Here is a 17,277-nt window from a genome sequence, read left to right on the forward strand (position 1 = left end):
ACATACAAGGATCTGGAAACAAAATTTACGTTTAGTTTATATACTTAATATGTGCAGGTCCAGTGCAAGGATTTTTGCCGCCCTAGGCAAACAAAAATGTACCGCCCCCCGCATATGTTCTGCCCACCATGTGACATCACAATTCCCCACCCATATGATCTGCCATGTGGGCCAACACCAGTTCTGCACAAAGTGTATTTTATCTGAAAAGGCAGTGTGTTTACATTAAAAAGTCTGCAGGCACAGGCTATAGACACCAGAACCAATACATTAAGCTGTGGTGGTTCTGGTGACTATAGTCACCCTTTAATGTGAGGTAAATTAGAAATTAGTGCTACTAATAATATATTGGATTGCCTACTTACCACCAGATGAGGACAAGAGGATGATGATGGGTTCAGGCTGCAGTCTGGCTCCACAGGTCTGGTGTAGAAGAGGCTCTCTGGAGACTGTAACAGTGCTCACAACAATTAACAAACCGGAAGCAGCTCCATTTTTGGGGCTCCTTACACAGCTCAAGATCTGAGCCCACAGGGCCTGACCATGAGTATGCCTACAAGGCCTGTCCACAAGTCCACCTACATGGCCTACCCATGAATTCGCTCACAGGGAATGGAGTGTATGTGTGTAGGGGATGTGTTATGTGTTATTGTAGAGGATGTAATGTGTGTGTGTTCTTATGGAATGTAGGGTATAGGGATACCAATTTGTGTAAGGGATGTTGTGTGTGTATAGAGGATGAAGTGTGTTTGTGTGTAAGGGAGTGTGTTTCTGTGTGTGTGTGTAAGGAATGCAAGATGTGTTTCTGTTTATGTAATTTAATGCAGTGTGTGTCTGTAAAGGGTGCATTTTGATTCTGTGTGTGTGTGTGTGCGTAAGGGATGCATTGTATGTTTTGGTGAGTCTGTGTGTGAGTAGGGATGCATTGTGTGTTTTTGTATGTGTAAGGATGCATTGTGTATGTGTGTAGTGTAAAAGATATGGTTTGTGAGGAAGGATAGAGGCTGAGAGGGGAGCAGCTCTTTTTATTTTTTATTTTTATAGTGCTCTCCCCTCCTATCAATTAGTAATCCCCCCTCCTGTCCCTTAGTGCTCTCTCCTCCTCTCCTGACCCTTAGTGATCTCCCTTGGCCCCCTGTCCCTTACTGATATTCCCTCCCCATCCAGTCCATTAGTGCTCTCCCCACCTGTTCGGTCCCTTAGTGATAACCCCTGTTCCTTAGAGCTCTCCCCTGCCCCTGTCCTTTAATGGTCTCTGCCCTCTCTTCCCTGTCCTTCAGTGTCCCTTAATGGTAACCCCCCTCTTAGTGGTCCTCTCCAGTCTCCCCTTAATGGTCCTCGCACTCCCCCTCTCCCTCCTTAGTGGTCCTCTCACTCCCCCCTCTCCCCATTAGCGGTCTTCTCACCCCCCCAACCTTAAGACCCTTAGTGGTCCTCCCTCTCTCCCCCCCTAGTGGTCCTCCTCCCCCAACCCCTTAGTGGTCATTCCTTTCCCCCCACACTAGTGGTCCTCTCCAGTCCCCCCCCCCCCTTAGTGGTCCACCCTCTTCCCCCCTCTCCCAAACCCCTTAGTGGTCCTCTTTCCCCCTTGGTGGCTCTCTCACTCTCCACCCCCCACCCCTTAGTGGTCCTCCCTCCCTGTTGTGCCTCCTACCTAAGTAGCTCACTGAGTGCTCACTTCCTGTCAGTCCGCTGCCACCCGGCCACGCTTCATTGAGTGACTGGCAGGATGAAGTGCTGTGCGCTTCCCTCCTGTCGGTCACTTAAATCTGGAGCCCCCTGAGCCGGTGTGGCCTGGGCCTCTGCCTAAGTCACCTATAGGACGCACTGGCCCTGAATATGTGACCATGTCAAGTAGGTATATTTAGAATTTTGTCTAGACATATAATAAATGTTCCAATTCATATCAGATATAGTGTTCTTAAGACTAATTAAAAAAATATTTTATTGATTTTTATGATCCTGTATCAAAATGGGTCTCCCTTTAAAGATCCTATCAAATGGATGCTTAATAAGCAGGGTTTCTGTACTGGCTTAGATTAGAGGGACCAGATCATGATAATAGCATACTAGCATGGTATGTAAGTGGTTGAACTAGGTAACTGCAAATAGCCTGCAAAAATACAGTGGAAATAATGGACCTTTAAATTAAATTTAGATCTAAAAGTAATACAATCTTGGTACATCTTCTCATGTTTCTAGTGTTGAAATACTATCAAGCAGCTCAGCAGCAAGAGTAGATTTTTTTTTCTCATGCTCTGATAAACTAATTAACACTCCTTCCAATTTGTGAGCCTTCCACAAGAACATTGGAAACCCCTTCACATTATAATTTTTCTTGAAATAGTTTGGTAACTTTTGTTTGGTCAACAATCTCAGGGTCTAAAAGCAAGACTTTGTTGGCACCCGAGTAAGAGTCGGTTTATAGTTGAGCAAGAAGCAAAAATGAGTAAGCTATGACCCATAAAAAGATCATCTATTTATTAAGAATGCTTACGAGGGTAGGTATAACATTTTAAATCTTTAGAGTAAGGATGAGGTACCAAATGTCAATTAAAAATAAATTAGCAAGAGCCAGTTTCATTGTACGTAATTTAGAAAAAGTAATTGCAGAAAAACTTGTCTCAATTTGGATTTAATGATAGGTTTAAGTCTCCACCAGAAATTAATATACCCTTAGTAAATTGTTGTAAAATATACCACACTTTAAATAACAAGGGAACTTTTTTTTAATGATAGGAGAGTAGTAATTTGCGAAAGTGAAGAGGGAGCCATCAGTTTGGACATTAATGAAATAACCCCAACCTTTGAGACTACACAAGTGTTGACATGTTGGAGCTGCAACCAAAATAGTGACTCCATTTTAGAGGAACTTGAGGAAGCCAGAAAGCTTTTTGGAAAGTAATGGTTCTGAAGCCACACTCAGCATGAATAAAAGCTACTTGTGTTCTTGTGGAACTCAAATCCCTCAAGACTCAAATGTGCTTCCTATGAGTACCCAAACACTTGACATTGTATGTGGTAATCTGCACGGTATTGGAGTGATCAGCCATAATGTTAGGTAGAAAACAAAAGCATATAGTAGTTGCACTGGGAGACAAACAGTCAAATAAGGGAAAGGGAAATACATTAAAAAGATCCTAAACCAGATCAAGAAAAGAAACATATATAACCATACATATTAACGAATGTCAATACACCTTAACAGACTAGGCTAACACAAAAAGAAAAACCTAAAAAAAAGCAAAAAATAAACATAAGGGGGACCAGAATAATAACAAAACAGTGTCATGGGGGTGGAGCAAAATCACAATACATGGGGGTGGAGCAAATACTTTCTTAACAGGGAAAAAAAAGAATGCTTGGACAATGCACAGTTTTTTAAGCACTTTTGTCACTATTAACATCTTAATGAAAAAGTGTAGGCTTGTTTGTCATTGAGAATGCACATCTAGTGAAAATCCCTCAGTCCAATTTATCAGCTTAGCCAACTCATAAAAGAAAAGAACAATGGTTTATTTTTTTATTTTTTATTTTTATTTTTTTATCCCTGAAGTTTTAATTCTAGTTAAAGTGGTTTTTGCCCTAACAATGTAGGACAATAACCACTAAAGTGGTTATTGCCCTAACAATGTACTTGAAAAAAGTCAATGTAATACTATTTCACAAACTAAAATGTCTGGATCTTGATCTAAAATTATTTATAACTAACCCGTTTTGGTTCTCAAGGCAAACCTAAGATCAAGACATTGTCAGGATTATAACAAAAAAAAATGGATAGAGAATATTACTAGTCCCTAGAGGTGGACTTAAAAATGTATTAGTGGGTACACTGATTATAATGAGAAGTGTGCCAATGCACCCCCTCCAATGTAAGTAGTCAAATATACTCAAATGCTGAAGAAATATATTGAAGGAGCCAGGGCATCATGACCACCAAAGCATTCTGTATGGTGCTTGGAGTGTTCCTTTAATGCAAATAATAGCAAGTCTATATGCACTAAAATAATACTATTGGCTGTTCATCCTATAGCATACATACTACCTATCAAAAATAGCAGTTAAGAAATTTAAATTTAAATTTTTTATTTTACCATTTCAGCCAATATTCTCCCTCAGCCTTTGATATTTACTTTATGAGGGTTATTAACTAATGTGGGAATTCAAAGTGAATTTTAAATTTATGGTAATAATAACCAAACTGGAATAATTCTCTATGTGCGCTATGCTTCCAGTTCTGTTAATTTGGCCTTAAATTTAAAATTCACTTTGAAGTCATCTTGAATTCTCACTTAGTGAATAACCCTTTAAAAGCAATCATCTCTTTTTAACCCCTTAAGGACACATGACATGTGTGACATGTCATGATTCCCTTTTATTCCAGAAGCTTGGTCCTTAAGGGGTTAATGGACTAATCCATTTTTACAATGAGAATATGCAGATATTCTATTCTTTATTTAAAAAAGACTGTCAAATAAAGCGACATTTAGGAGTTAGATCCATGTTTATGATGCAGAAGATCACTTGCAACATTAACAAATAATTTTTCATAAAAAAAAATATATAGAGGGGCACACTAAAATATATCAGTAATATGTATTCATTTATTATACAAATCCAATAAACATCACACACATACATACCTTGTGTTAGGTATTCAAAACTTCTATAAAAAGCATTAATGAACTGTCCAGATGCCATTACAAACATACCTTAAGAAATAATACATCAGAGCAATAAAGTCAACAATACAAGTGTACAACACATCACATTAGATGCCCGAAAAAGTAAACACAAATTATATGTTGAGGAGAGCCTAAGATACCAAACAAGAAAATTTTGGCATAATACCTTTCTCAGCCATTAGCGATATGTATGTATGTAAACTAATGAAGATAAATCCGTCCGAGGGGACTTACTTCAGAGGATTACCAATCATATAATACCATCTCATTCCTGGAGGTAACTGAACAAGAAAATATTTATAAATCTTTATTAAATAAACAAAACACACACAGAAAAATGATCACAAAAGTAAAAAACTGTAAGTGTTAAAAATGAAGAAAGCCAGTAAACCAAAGGCTATAGACTTTAAAATTCTTCAAAGTTCAGAGTATAGAGATTCTATGTATTTAACATTAATTTCAAAATTAATTTCATCTCAATGAGATGAAGTGATCTGGGTGCCTATAGTGTGTTTTTAAAGCAGTGATGCCTATTCATAAAAACATTGTATAACAAATGCACATGAAGTATAATGTTGCTTGACGGAAACTATGGACTACATTTGGTGCAGCTGATTCAGTAGCCTCATCCATGTGCCAGAATTGATATTATGGTGATGACAAAAATATAAAACCTCAAGAATGGTTGGGAAGTGGTCTGTATATAGTATATCTATACCACCACAACATACAACAGCCTATTCATTGCTCCTATAGCTAGTAGTCAACTAACTTAAAGCCATTAGCTAATTCTTACCCCATAGCCAGTAGACTATTTCTCATCTTCTTTACTCAATTACCAGCATTATCTCTTCTTGTATGTTACTAGACTTCTTCCTTTGCTCACCTCTGCATGCAGGGAGATCTCATTTCAGATGCTTGGAGCAGAGCAACATAGTGTGCATTGTGTACCCAGGACAAACTTTCCCATTACACAGGCACTCTTGATGTAAATCCAGTCCTATGCATAGTGCAGCTTCAGGAAGTGTTGACACAAATTCAGGCTGCATGGCAAAGCCTTCATGTAGTAACTTATAGCACTTACTCATTAAATTCACTTATTATGGCCACAACCTTATGTATAAAGGTTAAACGCCGATTGACATTATTTTTTTTAATATTGTTGTAAAAAGAAAAATTTTAATATAGCCTCATTGTGCATTACCCAATCAGATTAATACCTTGTTTTAGTGTGTCTTACTTTTGTACTTTGGAGACAGCCATGTTTAAATCTTCATGAACTTGCACTATATTGACTATGTCCCTGCAGATAATATGTGCTTACAAAAGAAGGGGACTTAAAAAAAAAAACTTAATTCATAGAGCAAAGATAAGCCAGGAGATGCACTAAATACCTGAAAAGACATCTACTTATACACACACACACACACACACACACACACATATATATATATATATATATATATATATATATATATATATATATATATATATATATATATATATATATATATATATATATATATATATATAATCATTATCATTATAAAACAAGAATAAGCCAGGAAAGAGATTCAGCTTTGCTTACATACTAAACAATACACAGAAGGTATGATATGTGTAATCTTTTCTTTAGAATACTTATAAAACTTACAACTTTAATTACCGTATATACTCGAGTATAAGCCGAGTTTTTCAGCCCATTTTTTGGGCTGAAAAACCCCAACTCGGCTTATACTCGAGTCAATGTCTATATTATGGCAATTTACATTGCCATAATACAGACTGGGGCTGGCAGAGATGTAACTTACCTGTTCTGCAGCTCCTGTCAGCTCTCTCCTCCTCCGCGCCGTCCGTTCAGCACCTCGGTCAGCTCCCTGTGTAAATCTCGCGAGAGCCGCGGCTCTCGCGAGACTTACAGTGTGAGCTGATAGAAGGAGCTGCACGGACGGCGCAGAGGAGGAGAGAGCTGACAGGAGCTGCAGAACAGGTAAGTTACAGCTCTGCCAGCCCCCCTCTCCCCCCCACTGAACTGCCACTGGACCACCAGGGAAGGAGAGCCCCCCTCCCTGCCATATATCAAGCAGGGAGGGGGGACCAAAAATAAATACAAATATAAATAAAATAAGAAATAATAATATAAAAATAATAATTAATAATAATAAAAAAAGGGGGTATAAGGACCACTGTGGGAGGGGGGGGGGTATAAGGACCACTATGGGAGGGAGGGGGTGGGATAAGGACCACTATGGGAGGGAGGGGGGGTATAAGGACCGCTATGGGAGGGAGGGGGGGATAAGGACCACTATGGGAGGGAGGGGGGGATAAGGACCACTATGGGAGGGAGGGGGGGGTTAAGGACCACTATGGAAGGGAGGGGGGATAAGGACCACTATCGGAGGGAGGGGGGTGGGATAAGGACCACTATGGGAGGGAGGGGGGGAGAAAAGGAACACTATGGGAGGGAGGGGGGGATAAGGACCACTATGGGAGGGAGGGAGGGGGGGGATAAGGACCACTATGGGAGGGAGGGGGATAAGGACCACTATGGGAGGGAGGGGGGGATAAGGACCACTAGGGGAGGGGAGGGGGAAGTAAGGACCACTAGGGGAGGGGAGGGGGAAGTAAGGACCACTAGGGGAGGGGAGGGTAAGGACCACTAGGGGAGGGGTGAGTCAGGACCACTGGGGGAGGGGGGTGAAGGAACACGGGGGTGGGGAGGTAAGGACCACTGAGGGAGGAGGAGGGGAGGTCAGGACATATGGGGGGGGCAAATATCCTTGCACCGGCCCTGCACACACTGCATTCATACACTGCATTCATACACACACTGCACTCATACACACGCTGCACTCATACACACGCTGCACTCATACACACGCTGCACTCATACACACGCTGCACTCATACACACGCTGCACTCATACACACGCTGCACTCATACACACGCTGCACTCATACACACACTGCACTCATACACACACTGCACTCATACACACACACTGTAAATAAATATTCAATTAATATATTTTTTTTAGGATCTAATTTTATTTAGAAATTTACCAGTAGCTGCTGCATTTCCCACCCTAGTCTTATACTCGAGTCAATAAGTTTTCCCAGTTTTTTGGGGAAAAATTAGGGGCCTCAGCTTATATTCGGGTCGGCTTATACTCGAGTATATACGGTACTCCTTTTGTAGGTGTGGCCTAGGTAATAAGTACTTACATCTATATAACTAGACATTAAGTTTACTTTTTGACCACCCATTTCACGGTTTTCATATTACTTTTTAATATTTTTCTTTATTAATATGTATTTCATATTATATGTATGTATTATGACATATTATATTGCATATATTGTCAGATTCTTTGTATTTCTGATTTTTACTTCCTTCTCTTCAACTAAAATGTACTTATAATGGAAAAAAGTTGGCCTTTAAACATCCTCAATGGTAAACTTAATTAAAAACCCTATTGGAAGGGATTAAATGTATTTTAATGATAAAAAATCCAATTAAGTTCTTAAATTGGTTTGGCATTTTTATAACCACAACAGTGAAAATACCTCTGTGATATAAATTAGATACTTTTCTAATTATATCAATAAAACAAAAATGAGAATTAAAAGACTTAGTTCCAATCTAGATTTCTGATAATGTGAGCAGTTAAGAAGAAAAATCTACTTTTTAGTAGCTAATTAGGTGGTAAGAATCATATTTTGAATAAATTCAAGAATAGATCATTAAGATGTGAAACCAGGCATCTTATTTATTTTGTAAAAGAAAGCATTTTTTTGATAATATTATCAAATATTTTGAACAGGGTTATGGTTCTTTTGCTTATCAAACTTAAAAAAAAAATACAACAAGACAAGTATATTGAACACTGGTTGCTTTCTATGTTTATACTAAATGCAATATATATTGTCTATCCTGACAAAAGTTCTGTACTGGAACTGAAATGTTGATCACTGTGGCATATTGCTGAATAAAAGCTAAGTTTTTTTCACCTTATTATATGGTCCCCGGATTGCTATCTTCCTATAGACTGTTTTTAATTTAAGCCCCTCCCACAAATACAGGCCAAACGGCCTTAATACTTGTGTAAGGGGCAAATAGCCGTATATGGAGTAAGGATCCAGCATAAGCGTAGGATAGTATAAAGGGAGCAAGTCGGTTGTGGTGTGCCGAGACTGACGATACGGTAGGCCTGTAAATAAAGAGGGCAAAAATGAATAATCAAAGATTTAATACAGTCAACAAATATATACAAATTAACCAGACATTTCCTTAAATGCATTACAGTATTTAATTCCTGGAAGGATTTTGAAGGTAGGAATCTAGGACCGCAAGTGGACACCATTTGTTGTGGGTAGGATAGTATGTTATCTCTACTGTTGGTGCGTGTTGACTAATTTCGGAATGTGGTAGAGCCGATAGGTAATGATATATGTGTTTACGTACGTGGGATCGCTGAAGACAATGATCTGTCTGAGTGGTGGTGATGGTAGTGGATTCTCTGGCCTGAGAAAGGCATGGAAGGCAGTGTGCATGGCGGGTAATGGCCGACTTGGTAGTATAATTGAATGGTTGTAGATCTAATAGGTCCGATAAGGATGGAAAAGTTGGATGGCTATTGTTAATCTCTGAGAGGAACGTGGGGGAATGGATTCCTGAAAACCTCTGAGTATATTCTTGTCTGGTATGATAGCATGAAGTTATGGAAGTTTTGGCCATAGGTTATACTGTGTTGTTTAATGCCTGTAAGATATATAATTAATGGTGTGTGAGATAGTTTAAGGTGGAAAAAAGAAGCAAAACCTAGGAGAAATGTTATGACACAGGTTGAGCTATGTTGTGTTCCAATGAGATTCTTTAAGCCAGGTGAAAAGCGGTGTTATGCGTTCTACAGGTATGGGACGAAAGTGCTAGGTGGGATAGTGTATGCTATGCTGCATAAGTATGTCTAATCCAAGATTTTGTCTCTGGAATGAAAGAGTGGCTGTGACTGTATGGGCGGCTGTAGGAAGCGTTTGCTGAACATGCCTGGAATATAAATGAGACAATTGTCGGCAGGGATGTATACCTCCGCCTGGTACATGAAAGTAAAAGAAATGTGATAAGTGGCCAACCAAGTGAGTTCCCCAGAAATATCATGACCTTATGCATGATGATTGGCGTTTGTAGATGATATGACATGTGCTTAGTTGTCTGAGCAACAACGGATTGATGACTCTGACCATGATTTTCCCCATGCCACAGCAGCTGCTACAAAGGGGCTGAGGTGGTGGAAAAAATTCCAAACCTGGATGCCATGGCCAACAACTCCAAAGCAATCGTTCCCGGTAGATCGCTGCCAAACCCGTGGTAGACGCCGCGTCTGACCATCTGGTTGAAGAAGTGTCAGACAATCCAGGAAGGAACATGCTTTACCATGCCAAGTGGTTAAGAAATCCCCCCCCTCCCCTCATGTGCAGTTCTGCTGTTGCTGGGGTGTCTACGGACATCCTCTGATCGTCATGTAGGAAGTGTGGAAAAAAGGGAAAAGTACTCTGGATGTGAAAGCGTGGTCTTGTGGTATGATTGGCATGGCAGAATTAAGGAACCTGGTAGGGATTGTAGTTCCTTGCGGTTGTAAGTACTAAGCAGGAGGTAGTGATTGATGTAGTTGAGAATGTTCCCTATTTGTCTTGTGGTAACTCGCGTGTATGGATGCCGACGTATGCCCAGTAATGTGATGATGGTGTCTGGGCCTTCTGTTTCTTATGGGGTACTGGGACGCCCAAGTGGTAAACCAGACTAAGCTGCCATGAGGCTTCTAGTGAAAAATATATTATCTTTGATCAACAAGAAGTCTTCTAGATAGTGTATGACTGTAAGGCCTCTGGATATGTTATCATAACCAGCACAGAGTATCTGCGAATATCGATAGTAATAATGAGTAAAATATACTGTACTTGTAAATATGTATATGTGTGTTGGTTTGTTTGCACTCATTCTTATTATTCTAAATTTCTGTCAACATCAATGATGAATATAGGTATAAAGCATAATGGTACTGATCTAGATACCCAATCCTATTTAATTCCCATTTACAGTAATGCTAAATTCATCAAGAGAATATTAATGATGATAGGGCCATCTATTGACCCATAATACCAATTAAGAATTAATTTCTAAATGAATGGTAGATAGTATAAAAAGGAGATTTATCCCTTTAAGAATATTATAACCCAATGAAATGATCATTTGCTACCTATAATTATAAATAGTAATCACCCTTTTTTGTTCTCAATGTCCCATGCCGAAAAAACAAAAAATCACACTATTCATTATGTAAGCATATTTAGATCGATCTCTAATCCTGATATCGAAACTGTTTCCATTAATATATCTATCATCTGTCGGCATGGAACATTTGGCCGTATACAAAGAATACCACATAGATTCGGAGAAAATAGGACCACCTATTGGAACACCCAAATGGGCGGTACTTAGGCGGGAGTAGGATTCCATTCATGAAACCGGCTCCTAACACTAAACACGCCCCCAACAAAATTCCCAGGGGCGGGCCCAAAATGAATAAATAGACAGACTTATAATTATTCACACAGGTTACCCCTGATTTTGGCGCGAGGGAGATATACATGTCGGCGCTTCTGATTGGACAAATGGGTTGTAACACATGGTATAAAAACGCTATCCGATCAGTATCGCATTCACCTTTGACAAAGGCGCTTCAGTAGCGCCGAAACGTGCATTAGGTCTCATGCTTCTTTTTTTATTTTAATCACTGCACTGTCTGTTGTGCTCACTGGGTGTGGGGGAGAAAGATTGAGAGAACCCTATGGAGTATTAGACTCCATTAGAGTGTAGAAGGATTCAAGCAGATACTTTAGATTAGAGGGACTCACTGCTACTAGTAGAGATAGCTTATTTTTGTTTAATTGGTGGATACATTTTAACCACCTTTGGCTGCTGGTTTATTGATACTTTTGGAGACTCTAGTAAGGGATAATCTCAAAGTGTATCAACTTTTTTTGCAACGATATCTATATACAAATATTAGGTTTAAGCTATACTCTATAACATAGTAGGGTGAGTCACATCCTAAGTTTCTGGTCTAACCTTTATAAAAGGATCTACCTATTATCTGTATATTATTACCAAGACTTAAGTACTATTGGTGCCAGTATAGAGAAGTAATTTCATTACTGAACTCTAGCACATTAGTTTACTATCTATCTCTAAACACAATTTCAAATCTGCATACTCCTACTCTTATACAAGATCAGGGTCTTCACTGTGTGTTTTATTAGGTTTTATGTAAGTTTCCTTTTTCTATCTGGGGAATTTATACCCTATAATAAAGGTGTTTTTTATTTTTTTTATTTTAATATATGTGCAACGCCCAGAGAACCCTTTTTGGTACTCCCAGGCTCATCTTGCTAGGGATCACCTTCAGTCTAAGTGTGCGTTATATATTTAAGGGTTACCCCCTATACCGGGTTCTGTGGACACACTATAGATCCCGTTAATCGGGAATCTTGCAATTCTGTGTTTGTTCGAATATCGATAGTAGGCTAATCTGTAGCCCGAAAGTTGAGCGGGGAAAGGATTGCCCATTTTATGCCATGTAAGTGCCAGTGTGTAGGGTAGATGGTAGCCGTTTACTGCGTTGATGATATTGGTCTTACTTAACCAAGCTTCAACCCATGCTTGAGTGATAGCTGTAAAGGTAGATCAATAGTGTTGTATAGTAAGGAAACTCCTCGGAGGGTATGAGGGAGTTGAGACTTGGGGTAGCAATGGTATATGGTGCCAATAAGTCTATGGTTAGTCTTTGTTTAAGGGAAGATTTCCTTGTGACAATACAAATGTGTTTGTGTTTGGTGTCATGCTGTAAATGGTGGAGATTGGAAAACCCAAGTAAAAACCCCTCTGCGAATCTTAGCTATGAGTGTATTACAGCCGATGGTTCTGTTGTGCTGACTGTAAGTGAGGGCATGCTATATTCCTTGAAGGTGTATGTATGATACCTGTATGGAAGCCCTTTGAAGCTCCAGGGCTTTAGTAAATCTACTAAAAGTATGGAAAGGTTATGAGTCAGTAGTGTTGAAAATGCATTGGTGTGTACAGATGGTTACATTATTTGTAAGTTGTATTGGGACACATGGTTTGTCATGTGCCCTGAACCATTTGAACATATATGCAACAGTCTATATGCAATGCAACTACTCATATCAATTGTCTCTGGTAGTTCAGAGGTGCTGGTACCTGGAGCCTGAGAGTGCTCGTCCGTTTGTTTGGGACAAAATCCCTTCTGTATGGGTACCTGCACAAATAAACATCTCTACATATTCCAAATGCCAACCCCACCAAGGGATGGTCAGTTTCCGATTTACCTGGAATCCCTGGATCTGACCATCACAGATACATCATCATACATATTTATGCCTTGTTTCCCCAATGTGCTGGGATCATACGTGCAGGGTTAACGTCTTGTGTATCATAAGAATTGATTGTACCAGGTAACCGAGTTTCAGTTGGTGCTGGTTGTACAGTAGCGTGAGGCCCAGCCTTGTGAGGGCTATGGTGACCGACTCGAGATTGCCAGTCTGTCGTAAATTTTTTGGCTCATGAGTTTATGAGTGAGGCTAGCATGGCCTGGGTGTCACCTGAGTTGGTGTAGCTGGGCCCTCCCCTGCCTCCGTGTTGTCCGTTGATGTATGGAGGAGTTTGTATAACTGCTTTCCTTGCTGTGGCAGGGTAGGGAATTTGTCACCTCCTTAGGTCGGTGGTAATGTGTGGGATCGTCCAGGATCTGATTGCTGCTGGACTAGCAACATCTCCTCTGCTTGAAGGTGTATCAATTCTAGCCGGGTGCTAGGAAGAGGTGATTCTTCACCATCTTTTTGAGAAATACTTAAATAACAATAAAGATTGCAATTATTATTTGTACCCAGGGGTCTTGTACTGACTTGCTAGCTAAGCCGTAAGGCGAAGCGATTAGGCTTGGTGTTTTTTGGTGACTGGTGAGGCCCTGCTAGTTGCCAAGTGGCTTGAAAGGCTCGATCTATGCTTGGCGCGAGGGGATTTTGTGTGGCCACCGGACATTGTGGCAGGATGTTGGACTCCTAGTGACAGTAACCAGAAAATTGGAAGGGGAGTGACAGGTGAGGCCCTCTCTATGATACAATGCGAGGTGGCTAGCTCACGAATGGCCCGAGGGGTGTATGCCTCAGAGTATGAGGCGGGGTGTTGGCCTCGCGGCACCATTAAACAAAGCGTAATGCAGAGAAAAAAAGGGGTAATACCTATTGGGCCCTAGAACCCTAATTGCCAGTACGCTATTACTATTCCAGGGAAGGTAAGAAATGGATAACTACGTGAGCAGGTGTATGTACCTGGTAGTATGGTATTGAACCTGACAATGGGTATAGATTTTTTAGTAGTAACGGTAACCTGAATGGATAAAACCGTATGGCATAAGGAAATATGGCATAGACCAAGCTTATCTTAATACGTACAGTATATGTGAAAAGTAAAGTGCCTTGATGTGTAAATATTAAACATCGTAGCCATACTGGTTAAATATGTATCAATCTTAACCCATTAAGTGCTGTATGTACAAGTGAAAAAGTGATCTGTCCCAACATTGTATGTTGTATGTCCCCTTGCTAGGGGAACGTCTGTTGTGTGAGCAGCGTGCTGAGAAAAATGTATGTGAACTATATTACCAGTTACGTATATACAGATGCGTCTGCTACTGTGTAATAATATATGTATTTATACCAGATGTTGATATACTACTTGCTATGTGAATTGTTGTATGTCTTATTGAATGGTAGGGGTCAGTGAACATGGTGTTGCAAAATGCAAGTGCACTGGAGATCTGCCGAGTGCCCTATAGGTGGCAGTGTAGTTGGATACTGATTGGTATGTGAAATGTTGTTTGTCTGTTGACCTATAGGGGTCAGTGTTTTGGTGTTTGTAAAACCCCATGAAAATTGTCAATGTACTTGACAGACCTTTAGGTGGCAGTGTTGATAGAACCACTGTTGGTCTTGATGTGAAATGTAAATTATTGTGAATTAAACCTAAAGTGAGCCCGTGCTGGAGTTTAATTTATGGTTTATGGTTATGTTTAAAACAATCTTATGTGTAATTAAGATTGGCTGGTAAATTGTATATGACATGTGAAGACCATTTTGCTGTTGACTAGTAGGGGTCAGAAATGCTGATTGTATGGTAAAAATACCCTTTAATCCAAATGCAAGGTTAACGTGAGATTTTGAGAGTGACCTGTAGGGGTCAGTGTGGTTTATGTGAAACATTGTTCGTGAGCTATGCCCCAGCATTATAGTTGTATGACAGGGAAACGAACAGTGCCCGTTTGACAATATACAATATGTGAACATAATAGCTTAATAACAGTCATTGTAACAAACCAAAGTTCTGTTTGTGGGTTGTAAATGCACGAAACGTGTGTGTAGTACAATAGTAAATGCAGTGAGTTTAAACGAATGATATGCATGAACATGCAATGGTTTTAGAACAGACTGACAAAATGCGGCTGCAAAGTGAGGACCTGACCCGTGCATGTTGCCCTGGGACTGATGCCTGGCGTAACTGGTAGGTCGACTTACGATTTGTGAGTCACTTGGACACCATCCACAGCGATGGATTGAAGAAAGAAGGTGGTAGGCCTGAAAAGCCTGTGGCTGGATTCCTGACACAGTTCAGCTTAGAAACCTCATGGAGTAATCAGGTAAAATGGCATCTGGATGACCTGGAAGTGGAAATCATTCTGATGCTGACCTCAAGCGATATGAGTCAGGTAAGGGGTGTCCCTTATATAGGCGAGTGAATAAATTTAAACCCCTCCCACAAATACAGGCCAAACGGCCTTAATATATATATATATATATATATATATATATATATATATATATGTATGTGTGTATGTGTATGTATATATATATATATATATATATATATATATATATATATATATATGTGTGTGTGTGTGTGTGTACGGGGCAACAAAAGCCGCTTCTTGATCTTTATACATTTACCATATATTTAGATATATGCAACATTCGGTTGGGGTTTGCCGAAACCGACGTATCAGTAGGCCTGTAAATAAAGTGGGCACACCGAAGCAGGTAATAAAATAAAAGGGGGGGGTGGTGGGAGGGACACGAACTGTACCATACAGAGGAGATGATGAGGGTGTTCTTTTATTGGCACTAGCACCTCCCACAACTCCAGGCTCTGCCTTTACATTTGTGCACAGGGCAGCAAAAGCCATTTCTTGATCTTAAAACATTTACCATATATTAGATATATGCAAAATGTGGTTGTGGTGTGCTGAAACAGACATATTGGTGGGCATTTAAATAAAGTGGGCAAAATGGATGCATGTAAAATAATTTATTCAATCAACAATCATCACCATCATTATACCATAGAATCTTAGAATGCTAAGTGTTGGAATGCTTGTCTAGTTTCCTTCTGGTTGAGCAATGTATCAACAGTATGCTGTTGATTTCCAGCGTCCCAATGGTTTAGTAATATGGGCAGGAATGTTCCTGTTGGGGGCTGCAGAAGCCGCACCTATTCTGAAGGAGTGACCGGAATAGTGTATGGGATTGAACCCTAGTCTCATTAACAGGATTCTGACATATAGCACAAATCTACTAGTAGTGAGCATGGCCCCAGGAAAGGTAAGTAATGGTTGATTTGGAGGTGATTGTAAGTGGCGCAGATAAACAAGAGGTGGGGTAATAAGGGATTTTACAGTTTGACCTGGTTGACTGGTCTTGGTGTGTTGTAGGGAAAGTACATAGTGGTGTTCATGTTTATGGTTTGTGATATTTTAAGGCATGGACCTAATTCAGAAGCGTTAATGGTAGTGAATTCCCTAGATCTAAGGAACCCATAACAGGCTTTATAGTTTAATTGCCCTTGAGTTTTATTGATGAAGTGACCAAGATACTTGATAGTGGCCTGAATAAGCACCCATTAATTGGTAATCTCTGAGGTGTTGTTGTGTACTGCACCTCTGGTTTCCCCTTAATATTGTTTTAATTTGATATGAAGATAAGAACATTTGTTTGTTTGGATATAGTGAAAGCATGTGGTGTTGCAACCTGTAAGATACAGTTTAATTGTGTTATAAGAAAGTTGCAATTTAAGGTGGCAAAAGGAAGTGAAGGCCACCAAAGATTCCATGGAGAAAATGCCTACCTCATGAAATTCTTTAGTAAATCTAACGAAAATATTGAAAGCTCTTTTGTATGACCGTCTCGTGTTGTCAGAGCGCATTGTGACAGTACTATGCCATGCGCCAGCTGTTGGTTTAAGCCATGGTGCAGTCCTGCAATTGAGTAGCTGGAGTTGCTATAGGTGAAGCATTGAGGTATAATTGGAGGAATTCTGAAAATGGAAGCTAGAAAAAATGGATAGCTGCCATGTTATGAATACTGGGAACATGTGTACATAAGAGAAAGAATTGATGAGTTGTTGCTAACCAAATTAAACATCTAATGAATCTCATGATAACGAGGGGAATGGCCTTATTAATGA

The sequence above is a fragment of the Pelobates fuscus genome, chromosome 5 (genome assembly GCF_036172605.1).
Source record: "Pelobates fuscus isolate aPelFus1 chromosome 5, aPelFus1.pri, whole genome shotgun sequence".
Classification (NCBI taxonomy): Eukaryota; Metazoa; Chordata; class Amphibia; order Anura; family Pelobatidae; genus Pelobates; species Pelobates fuscus.